Genomic DNA, 16525 nt, shown 5'->3' on the forward strand with positions numbered 1-16525 from the left:
AAAAAAATGACTGTAGCCATGTGTAGCCATGTGTAGCCATCATCTAGGTATATTTGTACGATCTGTGTCTATGTGTGAGAAACGGTGACATCCTTGACTCCTGGAATTTCCCTGGACCTCTGGAAAAACCCCGGCAGAGAGCCTTGGCAAGGGCTGCAGTGAAGCTCAGAGAGCATGCTAAGCGGGCCAGACGGGCTCAAGAAGAGGCTTCCCTATGGGCTGAGGTCATCGGCCCTCCTTCTGCCCTTTCCAGCTGCAAATCCTCAGCCTCCTGCAAATGTTTGAAGAATGGGGAGGCATTTCCGCTGAGCCTTACTCTGCAAAGGGAAGATGCAGGGCACTGAGGACAAGCTTGTGAGGAAGCACCTGGGGTGAACACCTGGCTTGACCCACCCTGAGCTGTCGCCATTATTGCCAGCGGCCTCAAGAGCATTTCCAATGTCCCATCTCTCTCCCAAGAAGAAAGAGCAAGGCCTCTGCAATCTGTTGAGATGGAGGTTTTAATCCATGCTCCAGCATGTACCGGCTTTGGGACAATGGACCAACTCCCTCATATTATGGAGCCTCAGTCTCCTAAAGTGGCCGGTGCTTTACCTCAAGAGAGAGTAGGGTGTCCGAGGGCAATAAAGTAGGAGTGTCATCCACCCTACAGCGAGAAGGAAAGGAGGTCACCTATGTGAACGCATGTGGTGCAGCCCGGGTCATGCTCACTCCCTCTTTACCCTTCTCTGTAGCCAGACACTGAGGACAACCTCCTCTCAACTCCAGGATGTGGGCATCGATAAACTAACACTCTAATTTCTCTCTCTCTCATCTTCTTCTCGCAAAGCGCGATCAAGAAGGCCCTCTATCCCCTGCTTGAGCCCTCACTGGACTCTCCTTGATTTGTTTACCTGTCAGCAGCTGAATGACGAACTCTGAACCCAATGGCTAAATAAAAACCTTCCTCATTCACACCCACTGACTCAGGTTAACGCAGCATCTCTTGTCCACATGCCTCAAAAGTTCTCAGAGGGTACAGATAAAACTTCTTCTGACATTGTGGCAATACAAGAATTTTAAAAGATATACCCAGAATTTCATGCCACAGAAAGCTTAAGACATTTCACTCCCAAGTCTAGATGCCATATGTATACATTGAAGCAGGACTTCATAGAAAAGGCTGATTTGGGAATGCAGGTTCTCTTCTAGTCCCTTTTCCTCTTCCAAGCCCACTGGCACTAGGGGCACTTTGTCCTGTAGCTTACGTGGGATTTGATGATTTTTACAAAACTAAGCTAGGATGGTGCTTTACGTCAAGAGAGAATGGGGGACCTGAGGGCAAAGCTAGGAGGCGATGACTGGGAGTCTTGGTGGAAATAGTCTCAATGAGCCCCAAGGTCTTGGGCCCTGCCTCTGCCACTTACCATCTGTATGACTGTGGGTAAGGCCCTTAACCTCTTTGGGCCTCAATTTCCCCATCTGAAACATGAAGGTCTGGGCTGTTGTGGGTATCAAGTGACCTGTTGCACGGGGAGCATTTTGCAGATTGTGAACAGCATGTACATGCAAGACAAAGCCAGCAGAAGAATACCGCCGAGCCCCACTCTGCGCCGCATTGGTGTGGGGCACGCAGTTACACATGTTAGCTCTCTCACTGGACCATGAATCCTTGTGACAGGGCTGAATTTTCTGTTCATCTTTGCCCTCCCCAGCTGCTTAGCACTGGGCGTGGCAGAATGCTGGCACTCTGGCAGTGCTTAGTGACCCAATAGATCATCTTATTGGAGTCCTCACAGCAACCCAATGAGATTGCTGCCATCTCCCATTTTACAGAGTAGCAAAAATTCAGGCCACTATTGGCTTGAACTAGATGTCACCCATGGCTTGAGCTGGCTCCCAGTTGTTCTGTTCCCAGAAGTGACCTTGAATTTCTGAGCCTGCTAGTAGTGGGCAGGACTGCCTCTGGTGAACAAGCATGATGGGGGACTAGGGGGTGATGAGATGTTTGGAGAGGGGAAAGCATAGGAACGGGTAACTGCTGAGAATATCTAAGAAAGGCCCTTTGACCTTCCTTGATTACCTACTGTATCTAAAGATTCTTACTCTGAGGAAGTTCTTCCTGGTGTCTACCCTAAGTTCTTGCCGCTATCTAAGGTCATTCTTTCTAGTTTCGTTGGCCTCTCGTCTTTTATACGACTTCTCACTGTACTAGCCAGCAATGCTCCTCTACTCAAGACAAGAATGAGGGGACATTGCCACCAGCCCTGAGCTTCAGGCCTCGGCCTGCGCCCGCACAGCCCAGGAAGGACTGCCTTAGCTCGGGTGTTGCCCTCGTCTGCTCAGGACCTCCTTTGGGACTTCCGGCTCCACATTCTTTCCCAGTGGCCACCCTGATTTCCACAGCTAGCCCTAGTGCTCTCAGAGTGCTATGGCTGTCGGACCTCTGTTTCTCCTCAAGCTTCTGTGATTCCTTTTCAGCCAGGGTCCCCAGAGTCATCATCTAGGTCTCCATTGTTCGGAAGCCATGCCACTCCCTCCAGCTTCATACTGCCATTTGCCTTTCCAAAGCCCAATTTACATTATAATTATACTTGTCTAGCCAGGCAGAGGGACTCCACACAGATTTGGGAGAGAACTTTGGCCAACTGCAAGAACTGGCAATCACATCTCACTGGGCCTCACCCCACTAGCACTAGGGTTTTTCTTAGTTTCTTATAGTGATCCGACATGGCCACAGCTTTCTTCTCATTCTTGCCCTGTAACCAGGTAGGCAATATGTCTGGGCCCCATCATGGCCCCTTCACTAACCTCTCTAATCTACAGGGCCAGCTCCACTTAATAGGTACTCACCTGGTACTCCAATCCCTTCCTGACTCCAGTCAACTGGAATATGAAGAGCATGACTTTTTGTCTGTCAATTTAGCAAAACTTAAAAAAAAAATAGTGGTCAATGCCAGAGAGGTTGCAATGAGATGGGCTTCTCTGCCCAAGGGACCTGGCAAAGGCCTGGGCCAGGTATGCTGGGCTCTGAGATATCTGGGCAGGAGGGAGGTGGTCTTTTCCACCTCAGGCCAGGCCAGCCACTTTGCTGCTGCTGCTTTCATAGGTGGATGCTGGATTTTCTGCCTCATAAAGTTGTCCTCCAGGTAACTCTGGATCCAGCGTGTGGCCGGGCCCTGGCAGCCAAGTGGCTTGCTCAGTGGCCCCTGAGAAAACGGGCAGCTAGGGTAGCCTGAGAAGCTTTCTTTATTCAGGCTGAAACACTCTTAAAACCAGAATTTAAAGCACCCTCCTTCACTGCCATGCCTACTCATGTCCTCAGCCTGGTATAATGTCCCCTGTATGAGCTCAGGAGCCAAAGCGGGGTCCTGAGAGTAACTACCTCATATAGATGAGGGAGTGTTAAGTGAAGTTGTAAGTGTCAAACCTGGAATGGAACAGCTGGCATTGTCCTTCCTCCCTTTGCCCCTCCCCCCAGGGCATTCCATTTCAGGTGGGCAGAGTTAGCGGGAAGCAACTACAATGGGCCCAGACTGAGCATTTCCTATGGCCCATGTGCCAGGCATGTTAGAACTTGACAAGAACCCATCAATAGGTTTCACTCGGTTGCCCAGTTCGTGCAGCTGGCACAGGGTCAGGAGGAGTTGGAACCCAGACCTGGGTTTCCCCAAGCCTACATTTTGCCCTGCACCCCACTGCATCTCAGGGAGGGCGGCTACATAAAGCAGCCTCTCCTTTAAGGTTTGTAAGGGGCCACCACTCTGATCGTTTGAGAGAAAGAAGGAGCAAAACAGTCATTGGATGCTCGTAGCTCCGAAGTCCTCCGCAAGCTGTGCTTGGAGAGACTCTCTTTCTCCCATCGCCCAGCCTTCCATGGCTGTGAGACTATCACTGTGGACAGAAACTGGGCCTGAGTTCCGGGCCCTGCTGGGTAGTGACCAATCCGTACATTTCGAGTAAACGAGGAGGCCCCTTCTAGCTTGGCCTGGAGGAACCAAATGGCCTGAGCATTCAGGTAGGCAAGAGAGGCCCATGAAAGGGGAAATCCGTTCAGCTCAAATCAAGGAAGACAGATACTTCTTGGGTGGCTGGGTAAGGCCTTTGGTGTCCTGAGCTGAGGGTAGGAATGAGGTGGAGCATCTAGGAAAGAAGGTGATCCTGACCTGGAGTAGAGCTCCCCTGAGGTCCCAGAGCCACTGGGCTGTGAGGGAGCTGGGGCTCCTGTGTCTGGCTTAGCTGCCCTCCGAGGCACCCTCACTGAGCCTCAGCCTCCCTTGGCGCCTGCTCAGAGCCTGGCCAGGCATTCCTGTGCCTTGGATAGCAGCCAGGGCACTGAGAAGAGGAGCAGGAGAGAAGTGGCCTGGGGGTCATTACTGAAGGAAGGCAATTCCGGGGTTCTTTGGTGCCCAAGCTCAGAGGATGCTGTTGTCTGCTGCTCTTGGCTGGTGGTAGGGCCTAAAGCCTTCAGCCCACCCAGTGTTGGTTTCCAATGTGAGCGTGGGGTGTGTGTGTTTCTGTGTGTCTATCTTTTTGTATATGTGTGTGGGGACACAGAACCCAGAGCACCATCTGTATGTATGGCTACGTGCACATGTATACATGTATACAGTATACACATGTAGGTACACAGAGAGTCGGAAGGGCGGGGGCTGTGAGTGTGTGTGTGTGTGTGTGTGTGTGTATCTTTGTGCATATTTCTTAAACAGTGAGAAGAGGAGGAAGAGAGACAAAAGCCCTAAGTGACTCCGGCTTTTGGAGGAGCCAGCCCGGTGTGGTGGGTGTAGGGAGCAGAGCAGGCCGGCCTGGGGCCTGATTGGAACCAGACTTGGCAAGGAGGGGCTGTAAATGTTTTTTTGCTGCCTGTCCTGAGAAATTTATGTCACACCCACTCCATCATCCTGGCGGGGGCAGCCTCTCCCAGCTGCCTGTGGTTCTGGGCCTTCCAGTGCAACGAGCAACCACTATGGGGGTCCCTTGAGCCTCCTCCGGTCCCATAATGGCTTGAGGCTGACAGGGATGAGCCATAGGTGCATGAGGAGGAAGAGAAGGAAGCTTGGCCCCCAAGTGGCCTTCTTTCCCACAGAGTCTGGAAGGGGGGGGGGCAGACTTTATGGAGGTGTAGGGAGGAGGGGAAGGCAGGAGTGGGGTTGTACTCTATTCAGAATATCTTCCCTGCCTTCTCCTCTTAATAGGGGGGCAGGGTTAAGGACTGAGGGCAGACGGGAAAGGACAAGACAACCCCTAAAGTAGGCTTCAGAGACCATTTGTGATACAAATGAAACTGAAGCCCAGGGAGGGGAAGGGACTTGGCCAAGGTCGCATACTGAGAAAACCCATGGCAGTCTCTGCCCACCCTGCTCTATGTGGCCTTTCGCCCCACTTCCGAGCTGGAGACCCTTCCCAACCTAGAATTAGGCCTTCTCTTTTTCTGAACATGTGACTCCATCCTTAAAATCCTTCCCTTGTTTCCATTTTTTTTTCTTACAATAAAGGCAAGACTCCTGGGTGTGAATTATAGGGTCTGTCTACTTCTCTATCTACATCTTCTACCAAGCTCCATCCTGCCACCTGGGCTTTTGCACACGGTGCGCTCTCTGCCTTGGGATGATTTTTCCCTCCCTTTTTTTGTTATTTGACTCCTACCTGAACACACAGCTCAAGTGCCTCTTCCTCATGGAAACTTTCTGTATCTTCCTGGCTAGGACATGTTTCCTAATTTTTCTCTCTCTTGGCACTGTGGACCTCTCCTGCACAGCAGTACTCACTACTGCAATTTTGCTTTTGTTGTGCACTTTTTAATTAATTGCCACCTTCTCTGCCATACTCTAAACTGCATGACGGCAGACACCACAGCTGCTTTTGCTCACTGATGCTGTCCTAGTGTTCAGCCTAGACCTGGCAAATAATCAACAATGACAAGGACATCAGGAACTAATATTTGAGGTGTACCATGTACCAGGCACTGTTTAACTACTTTACTTGGAATAACACATTTAATCACCATAAACTCTATGAGTTAAGTTACTATTGTTAAAGAGAAAAGCACAGGCCAAAATGGAGTCACTTGTGCTAAAGGCCATGATACAGAGTAAGTAGCAAAGGTATGATTTGAACCCAGGCAGTCCATGTTCTTAACCGCTATCACTATATATGCTTGATCCTAAATATTTGTTGACTGTATACTTTTGTTTGTCCCCTACCTCCAACCATGAAGGAGGTGCCAGCCTCTGAGCACCTCCCTGAATCTTGGGGTGACCCCTGCCCCAGGACTGCTGCAACCTGTCCATAGTCACTCCTGCTTGCAGCCCCTCTCTTGGCCTCCCCTACATGGAGCGCTCACATCTGTCTGCTTCCTTGGATGATGTGTGAAGGTCTTAGGGATGGGAGATGCCCCTGAGTTTAGAGAGATACTTTCATTCTTAAACGCTAGCTCTTGTCATTACATCTCAGTCACAGTACACCAACTTGCTCTCACCTACCCAGGCTCAACTGCCTGCCAGCTGTGTGCCAAGTCAGTTCACCTCCCAGGCCTCAGTTCCCTCTTCTGTGAAAGATTTATGCTCAGTACTACAAGGTAGGGCTATGAGGATCCAGTGACTTTGTGTGGGGTTGTTAACTGCCAAACACAAGACCGATATTAATTATCACTTGTATCATTATTAATAACTTATAATGTAAACAGAAACTCTCTTTTCATGGCTTCCAGCCCCAGAGCCCAATGGAGACAGAAAGAAACACATGATACTAACAGTAAGCGTTCAGTGTGCCCCCTTCTCAACCGTGCCACCATCCTGTTTCTCCTGCCCTCCCTGCCTGCCTTCTCACCCCTATCACACCCAGGACAGGCTTTGGGCTGGTCAATAACACCCAGCTTTGCATGGGGGAGAGTCACATCTCTCTCTTCCACTGCTTCACCTCTCTATCAGTCCCCCACTGGCCTTGCTGCTTCTCTGCCAGGCCAAGGGCAGGAACACAGTGCTCCACCAGCCCCCCAGGGCCCACAAGCCCTGCGCCTCCCTACCATGGCATCTTGAACAGAGCTGAATCTATGGCTCTTGGTGGGGGGTAGCTATGAGATGGGAGACCACAGAGAGAGGAGGGTTACAAAAGCTGTGCCTTGCTTTCCCAGTGGCCTCCTGGGGGCCAATGAATGCACGGAGCCCCAGCCAGGGGTGGGGGTGGGGACAGCCAGCATGTTTTCATTTTGCTGTTTGTTTTCTGTTTAGATCGACTGCTCAGTTCTGGTTTGGGCTTCTGAGGGCTGATGGGCTTTGGCAGGTAAGGATTTCTGGGGCCACCCATCTCTGCCTTCTACAGGGCTGCAGGATAAGCTCCTGCCAGCCCCTGAGGGAGCAGGAAGTCCAGCCTGCTCTACTTTTTTGCCAACCCCTTTCTTTCCATTTTTCTCTTTTCTCTTTCCCTCTTTTTTTTCATCCTTTGTCTTTCTGCATCTATTTCCTCTCTTACCCCCTTACTCCCTCTCTTTCTCCTTTTCTCTCTTTTCTCTTGGAGTTTGTCCTCATCTCTTTTCTGCCTCCCTGTGCCTCTTTTATTCAGTAGTTCTTTCCGTCCTGCCATCTCTCCTTTTCCTATTTCTCCTTTTCTTTCTCAAAAGGAGGAAAAGAAATCAAGGTTTGGAGCATTAGGAGGCCTGAGTTCTGGCCCAGGCTCCACCATTTACTCTCTCTCAATAATTTTCTACAAGTCCTTTCCTATCTCTGGGCCTCAATTTCCCCATTTGCACACCGAAGGCTCTAACTTATGTAACATGAGAGTGAAGTATGAGATCTAAGCTAGAAAATGTATTACTCCTTGTAGGGGATAGGAGGAGGGGATGGATCAGATTCACTCTTCAGGGGGCATGGTCCTGAAATGCAGTCTGGGATGGAGAGGGGGCAGTCAGCGGAGTGCCTCCTTGAGCAGTAAAGGTTTATGGGAAAAGGCACAGATGGAGGAGCTCCCCCTCCACTGCTGCTAAAATGCAATCTAGAGAACCTCAGAAAAGAGCTGGGGCCTCGGGTCTTGAAAAGTAGAAGCACTGCTCCAATAAGGGCAGAAAACAGGGCTAAAGAATGGTGCCTTTGGTCTTGTTTTCTGACCTTCCATCTGCTTTCCACACAGCCCTGGATTAGGCCAAAGGCCAGGTGACCCCTTTCTTCGAACCCACTTCTCTTCTCATTATAACATTTGCCTACTAGCCTCTAGTGACCTATAGGTAAAGAGTCCAGGCTAAGGACTCTGCACTGTCACAGATCTCTGTGTTGCCTTCTCTCCTGGTCCCACAGGCACCTCAATCCTGGTGCTTACCAAACCAAACTCATCCTCTACACCCATCACATACCTCCTCTTTCTCCAGGGTTTCTTTCCTCAATGAATGAATAGAAGTCCTCCCAGGAAGCTTGGGCTCCTGCTTCCTCATCACCTCCTAGATCTCATCCATCTCTGAGTTGTGTGAGTTCTAGCTCCACGTGGCGCTCCTACCCTCCCCACTGCTGCTGTGACCACCATTTCCTGCCTGGACTCCTGCCACAACCTTCTCCTGCTCTCTTCTGTCACCGTTTCCAATTCAATTTCTAGACATTGGGGTAACTTCAAGGTTTGAGATAATATAAATAAGGCTGTTCTAACTATTCATGTGCATGTCTTTGGTAACAGAATTGCTGGGTCATAGGGGAAGCCCATGCTCAACTTAAGCAGACACTGCCTCCCAGTTTTCCAGAGTGGTTGTACCAATTTACCCTCCTACCAGAGGTGCAGGAGGATTTTCTTTGATTCTATCCATTTGGGAGGATATATGGTGGTATCTCATTATGGCTTTAATTTGCGTTTTCCTTTTGACTAACTCAGTAGAATACTGTTTCTTTTTCAAAAAATCAATTACTTTATTTTTATTATGGTGACATTGGTTAACAAAATCCAGTAAGTTTCAGGTGTTCGATTCAACAGTAAGGCGAATATATAGTGCATTGTGTGTTCACTGCCCATAGTTATATTTCTTTCTGTCACCACATCTTTGACATCTTTTATCCCATTTACCTCCCACCTCCCCATCTACCCTCTGGTAACCACTAGTCTATTGTCCATGTCCATGAGTCTCTATTTCTTTGTCCTGTTTGTTTATTACTTTTAGGTTTATATCCCACATATAGATGGTAGCATGTGGTTTTCAATTTTTTTCTGTCTGGCTTATTTCCCTTAGCATGATTATCTCGAAGTCCATCCATGTTGTCACAAATGGCCTTATTTCATCTCTTCTTATGGCTGAGTAATATTCCACTGTATGTATGTATCACAGCTTCTTTAGCCAGTCATCTATCGTAGGACACATCAGTTGCTTCCATGTCCTGGCCACTGTGAATAATGCTGCTATGAACATCGGTGTGCAAATATCTTTTCAGATATGGGTTTTCAATTTTTTGGGATAAATACCTAGTAGAGGGATTGCTGGGTCATATGGTGGGTCAATTCTCAGTTTTTTGAGGACCCCCCCATACTGTTTTCCATAGCGGCTGTACCAATTTACAGACCCACCAACAGAGTAGAACACTGTTTCATATGTTTATTGGCCACAATATTTATCCTATGAAGAGTCTGTCAAAGTCATCAGCGCATTTTTCTATTGAGTCACCTAATATATTCTTGATTATGACTTTTTGTCATTTATATTTATATAGTCCAAATTATCAACTTTTTTCTTCATAGATAAAATATATTTCTCCCATCTTATTTGAGAAATCTTTGTCTACTTCAAGGATACAATGTTGTTCCCCTACATTTTCTTCTGAAAGCTTTATTATTTTGCATTTCACATTTGTGTCTGCCATCCATCTGGAACTGATTTCTGTGTGTGATGTGAGGTAGGGGTCAAGATAATTTTTTTTTCCACACGGCTATCCAACTGACCCAGAACCATTTATTTTTCTAAAAAGTCTCCAATGTACTACACTGTCATTTTTGTCATAAATTGGGTGATTGTATATGTGTGGGTCTCTTTTTGAATTTTCTATTTTTTTTCCATTTGTCAGTTTCTATACCTTTGTGCCAATACCACAATGTCTTAATTACTAAAACTTCCTAGGTCTTGATATCTGTTAGTAAGAGTTCTCCAGCTATGTTCTTCTCCGTCAAGATTAAATGGGCTATTCTTGGCCCTTTGCATTCCCATCTGAATTTCAGGACCAATTTGTCAGTTTCCACTGCATAAAAAAACTGGGATTTTTAAATGAGGTCACATTGACTCTGTAGATTAATTTGGGGAGAATTGACATCTTTATAATATTGAGTTTTCTAATCTGTGAATATGGTTTATCTGTTAATTTATTTGTCTTCTTTAACTTCTCTCCATTATGTTTTTTAATTTTCTGTGTAGATGCTTTCCACATCTTTCACTAGATTTATTCTTAAGTGTTTGATGTTTATGCTATTAGAAATGGTAGAGTATTTAAAACTTTCTTTCTCTATTGTTTGCTGGCTTATAGAAACACAATTGATTTTGCATATCGACCTTATTTATATCCAGTGACCTTTCTAAAATCATTTATTAATTCTAATAGTTTGTCTATAGATTCTTCTGGAGTTTCTATGTACACAATCATGTCAAATGCAAATGATGGCAATTTTACTATTTCCTTTCAAATCTTTGATTCCTTTTGCTGGCCTTATTGCACTGGGTAGGGCCTTCAGTACAACATTGAAAAGAAATAGCGAGAATGGGCATCCTTGTCTTGCACCCAGTCTCGGTGTATGAAAACTCAATATTTTACCATTAAGTCTATCGTTCACTAAAGGCTTTTATAGAGGCCCTTCATCAGGTTGATGAAGCTCCTTTGTATTCCAAGTGTGCTGAGAATTTTAGCATGAATAGGTGTTGAATTTTGTAAAATGCTTTTTATGTATCTATCATGATTTTTTTCTCCTTTTTCCAGTTAGGTGAATTGCAATCATTGAAATTTTATTCTTAAATCACCGTTGAATTCCCAGATTAAAACTCACTTGGTCATGAATTATCCCTTAATTATTGCTGAATTCCATTCACTAATTTTTGAAATTAAACTTAAAAAAATTTTAATGATAACTGTAGAATCACATGCAGCTGTAAGAAATAATATGGGAAGATCCTGTGTACACTTTACCCAGTTTCTCCCAATAGAAACATCTTGCAAAAATCTGGTACATTATCATAGCTAGGATACTGACATTGACACAGTCAAGATGCAGAACATCCCACAAGGATCCCTCCTGTTGCCCTTTCATAGCCACACCCACTTCCCTCCCACCCCACATCCTCCTTAACCCCTGGCAACCACTAATCTGTTCTCCATTTCCATAATTTTGTCATTTCAAGAACGCTCTATAATGAAATCATACAGTATGTAACCATATGGGATTGACTTTTTCATTGAGCAGAATTCCCTGGAGATTCATCCAAGCTGTTTCATGTGTCAGTAGTTTGTTCCTTTTTGTTACTGAGTAGTATTCTATGGTATGAATGTACCACAGTTTGTTTAACCATTCACCCGTTGAAGGACATCTGGGCTGTCCTCAGTTTGGTGTGATTACAAACAAAGCTGCTATAAGCATTCATGTATAATTTTTTGTGTGTGAAGGTTAGCTTTAAATTCTCTGATAGAAACTTCCAAGACTGCAATTGCTGGTTCATAAGGTACTTGCATGTTTAATTTTATAAGAAACTGCCAAACCATTTTTCAGAGTAGCCGTGCCATTTTACATTCTCACCAGCAATGTATGAGAGATCCAGTTTCTCTGTACCCTCACTAACATTTGGTATTGTCACATTTTAAAAAAAATTAACCATTGAGTAGCTAGGTAGTGATGTCTCATTGTGGTTTTAATTTGCAGTAATTTGCATTAATGATGTTACTGACTTTTCATGTGCTTATTTGCCATCTGTATTTCCTCTTTGGTGAAATGTCTCTTCATGTCTTCTGCCCATTTTCTAATCAGATTGTTTATTTTGTTTTGTCTTGTCTTCTGTTTTGTTTTACCGTTGAGTCTTAGGAACTCTTTATATATTCTACATTTAAGTCCGGTGTCAAATACATGGTTTACAAATGTTTTCTACCAGTTTGTTGTTTGTCTTTTCATCCATTTTCATCATATAGCAAAAGTATTTAATTCAGTGAAGTCCAATTTATCCATTTTTTTCTTTTATGGGTCATACTTTTGGTGTCATAGCTAGGAATTCTTCATCAATATTTAAGTCCTGAAGATCTTCTCTCATGTTTTCTTCTTTTTCATATTTTCGGCTAAATTATCTGTTCTGTTTTATATTTAAATGTATGATTCATTGAATTAATTTTTGTGTAGGATGTGAACTTCAGGTCAAGGTTCATCTTTTTGCCAATGAATATCCAATTGCTCCAGCAACACTTGTGGAAAAGACTATCTTTCCTCCAGAATGCTTTTGTACCTTTATCAGGAATGAGTTGGATGTTTTTGGTGTGGATCTGTTTTTGAGTTCTTTATTACTTTCTATTGATCTATATATCTCTCCTGCTAGTAACACACAGTCTTGATTATAGTAGCTGTACAATGTTTTAAAATCAAGTAGAATGATTCCTCCAACTGTATTCTTCTTTTCCAAAATTGTTTCAACTATTCTAGTTCTTTTGACTTTCCATATAAATTTCAGAATAATCTTGTCTATATCTACAAAGAAAGCTTCCTGGAATTTTGATAGGAATTGCATTAAACCTTTGTATCAATTTGGAAAGAATTAACATCTTTCCTATGTTGAATCTTCCAATCCATGAACACCTGGATATGTCTCATCAGCATTTTTAAAATTTTCCACATATAAGTCCAGCACACGTTTCATGGCATTTACACCTAATTATTTCTTTTTTTAAAAATTTTTTGGGAGATTATAAGTGGCATTGTATTTAAAATTGTGGTGTTCACATGTTCATTGCTAGTACATAGAAATACAATTGATCTTTGTATGTTTATCTTGGTATCTTGTGACCTTGATGAACTTACTTATTACATCTAGGAAATTTTTTATCGTTGCTCTGGGATTTTCTCTGTAGACAATCATGTCATCTACAAATGAGAACCATTTTATTTCTTCTGTTCCAATCTGTATACCTTTTCTTTTTTTTTTTTTTTCTTTTCTTTTCTCTTTTCATTATTTCCTTATTGCACTGACTAGAACTTCCATCACTATTTTTGAATAAAAGCGATGGGAGTGGACATCCTTGTCTTTTTCCCAGTCTAGGGTGAAAAGCATTCAGTCTTTTACCATTAAGTATGATGTCAGCTGTAGGATTTTGTAGATGATCTTTATGAAGTTGAAGAAGTTCACTCTCTTCCTAATTTTTCATGTTTTACTAATCCAAGGGTGTTGGATTTTGTAGAATGCTTTTTCTTTTTTATCCATTCATATCTTTTATATTTTTTGACCTTTATTTTTTATTTTTTATTAAGATTATTGGGGTAACATTGGTTAATACAATTATATAATTTCCAGGTGTACATTATAATTTGACATCTATATATTCTATTGTGTGATTACCACCCAGAGTCCAGTTTCTTTCAGCTACCATATATTTTATTTCCTTTACCCACTTCACCCTCCCAACCCCGCTATATTTGGCCCCCTTTACTCTGTCTACCTCTTCCTTCCTCTCCTACTAGAATATTTTTTCTATATCAGTTGACAAGTCCTTTGGTTTTTCTTTCTTGTCTTATTAATATGGTGGATTACATTTGATTAATTTCTAAGTATCGAACCAGACTTGTATTCCTGGAATGAATCCCACTTGGTCATGGTGTACAATTATTTTTATATATTATTGAATTCTATTTGTTGATGTTTAGTTGAGAATTGTTCTATTTTTGTGAGGGATATTGGTCTGTGGTTTTCTTTTTGTTTACTATATTTGTCCAGTTTTGGTGTCAGGCTAAGGCTGGCTTTATAAAATAAGTTGGCAAGTCTCCCCTCCTCTTCCTTTTTCTGGTAGAGATTATATAGAATTTGTGTTCATTATTCCTTAAATTTTAGTAGCATTTTCCATTGAAACCATCTACGTCTAGAGATTTCTTCTTGGGTAAGTTTTTAAATAAAAATTCATTTTTTGATAGTTATACAAATTATCTGTTTGTATTGGATAAGTTGTGGTAGTTTATGCTTTTCAAGGAATTGATCCATTTCATTTTAAGTTGTCAAGTTCATGTATGTAGAGTTGTTCACAGTGTTCTCTTATTGTCCTTTTGATGTCTGCAGGGTCTGTATTGATATCCTCTGTTTCATTCCTGATATTGGTAATGTGTGTCTTCTCTCTTCTTTTATTTATGAGAGTCTTGCTAGAAATATGTCAATTTTATTGATATTTTCAAAGAGCCAGGTCTTTTGTTTCATTGATTTTTCACTCTTGAAATCATGGCATATATCTCACTTGGTCATGAGAAATTATTCTTTTAATATATTTTTTGATTCCATTTCCTAATCTTTTGGTTTTGGAGTTTTCATCCATGTTTATAAGAGAGATTGATCTGTAATGTTTCTTTCTTATAATGCCCTTATAATACCCTTTGGTATCAAGATTTGTGTAGTTATTTGGCTAGCCTCATATAAAGAGTTGGAAAGGTTTTCTTCTTTTTCTATTCTCTGGAAAGATTTGTGTAATATTGATGTTATTAGGCACATAAAGTTTTATGCACTTATATATGTTTAGGGCCAAATAGTTTCATATCTGTTCATGGAGCTAGGTGCAGCAGGGTAACATACTTTTGATCCCCTACCATCTGCTAGACACCGTGCTTAGATTTTACATTCATTATCTCATTGTTTCCTTATAAAAATCTCATTGGACAAGAATTTTTATGCTTGTCTCCTAGCTCAGAAAACTGAGATTCATTGACTTGCCTAAGATCAAACAGATGTGGGATTCAAAGTTAAATCTTACTTGTTGACCTCCTACTCCAGTCCAAACACTGTTCTGAGATGGTCATCCACTACAACGCTGAATCTTTCCAACAGCTTAGTGAGATCGTAATCACATTTTTCATTGTAGAGACGAGGAAGTTGAAGCTCAGAGAGGGTGAGGAACTTGTCCAGAGGTAAACGTCTAGGATGCTGCCAAGCTGGGCTCCAGGGTGGTATTTTGTCATTCTTCAGCCAGAGAGTGTTCTTTGTGCTGTGGACAGAATGACTCTCTCGTGGCAATGAGCACATCTTGTGTGGTAGTGACTGCCATTATTTTCAGTAGCTCAGGGGAATGGAGGGATCACTATGTCTTGGTTAGCTGCTGGCTCCAGGTTTCAGGTACAACAATGAATCAAAGCTGAAACAGAGTTGGGGAGCTAGAAGGAAAGAGCTCAGGAAACTGGGCTCTGAGGAGTGGAGACTGAAAGGTGTCTTGGCAGGACCATACATATGCCAGGAGATGGGCTGACAGGTAAGGAGGTAGATGAGAGCTGGACTCTGGTAGGTTGCAATTCCTCTCCTCTATCATGTGAAACCACTTTTCTTGGTGGCCTGGCTGGACTAAATTTCCTTTGTCCCTGCCAAGCCAAGGCTTGAACCACTACTAACTCATAGGAAAGGAGAGAGATAGAGGAAAGAAGGTAGAGATACCCTGAGGCCCTAGCCCCCAACCAGAGGCCTGGGGGCTGAGTCTAAGATTAATGATATGGAAGAGCAGATAAGGTCCTTATAGATCACTTGGCCTATTCATCCCACTTTCTAGGGGGAAAACCAAGGCCCAGAAAAATGAAGATGAAATGATTTATTTGTCCAAGTCCACACAACTGTAAACAGCCACGTGAGGAAGAGCAAGGACCCAAACTGAGGTGTGTGGGGTGTGGGGTGAGTAAGGGGATGTGTGTAGGTGTGGATTGAGCTTCCTAATATACAACATGGATTGTGAGGTCTGAGTATTCCAAGTTGTAACTTGTGACTCAGAAGCAAGTTACTTGAATGCTCTGGGTCTCAGTTTCTTCATTTGTACCTCATGGTCGTAACTACCTAGTAGTGTTGTTGCACAGGTCAAATGCATTAATATGTATATGAAATACTTAGAACAGCATCTGGCACATAGGAAGCACTATCATAAGCATTGTTGCTATTATTGGAGGTCCTTGGGTGGAGAGGAAATAACGGTGGCACAACAGTCAGCTTGCCTGGGTTCCAATCCAGACTGCCACGCTGACTATGTGGCTTTGGGCAAGTCCCTTCCCCCTCTATGCCTCAGCAGCCTAATCTGCACTATGTGTGACATGGGACTAAATGAGAGTCCCTCATTCTTATTTAGGGAATTCAGCACTATCACATGGACAGACCACCCAGCTCACAGAAGGCCTTGGAGAAAAGGGGGCTGTTATAAATGCTGTCCAGAGAGGACAGAGAGGCGTTCTCCAGTGAAACTAGGAGGGCTCGCCCTACTGCCCAGCAGCTCTGAGGAGACTTTGATGGCTGCACAAGCTGGAGGCCCCACGCCCCACTGATGGCCACTAGGAGTGGAGAGATAGGGCCTGGCTGCATAGGTTCTCCCTCCACTCTGCCAAAGACTACTTGCCCCAA

General features: G+C 43.8%; 1 long non-coding RNA gene across 12 annotated transcripts in view; it reads left to right on the forward strand.

Annotated features, from left to right (window-relative positions):
• The window catches only part of LOC120583614 (uncharacterized), a 120470-nt gene that overhangs the window by 80277 nt on the left and 23668 nt on the right, over positions 1 to 16525 (forward strand). For 7 of the 12 annotated variants that reach the window (XR_005647831.1, XR_005647826.1, XR_005647822.1 and 4 more), the window contains one exon: positions 7209 to 7260. The exons of the other annotated variants lie outside the window; for them this stretch is intronic. This is a non-coding gene — a long non-coding RNA (uncharacterized LOC120583614). The remainder of the gene's footprint in view (positions 1 to 7208; positions 7261 to 16525) is intronic. 12 annotated transcript variants of the gene reach the window in all.

This window comes from Pteropus medius, unplaced genomic scaffold (genome assembly GCF_902729225.1).
Source record: "Pteropus medius unplaced genomic scaffold, Ma_sr-lr_union100, whole genome shotgun sequence".
NCBI lineage: Eukaryota > Metazoa > Chordata > Mammalia > Chiroptera > Pteropodidae > Pteropus > Pteropus medius.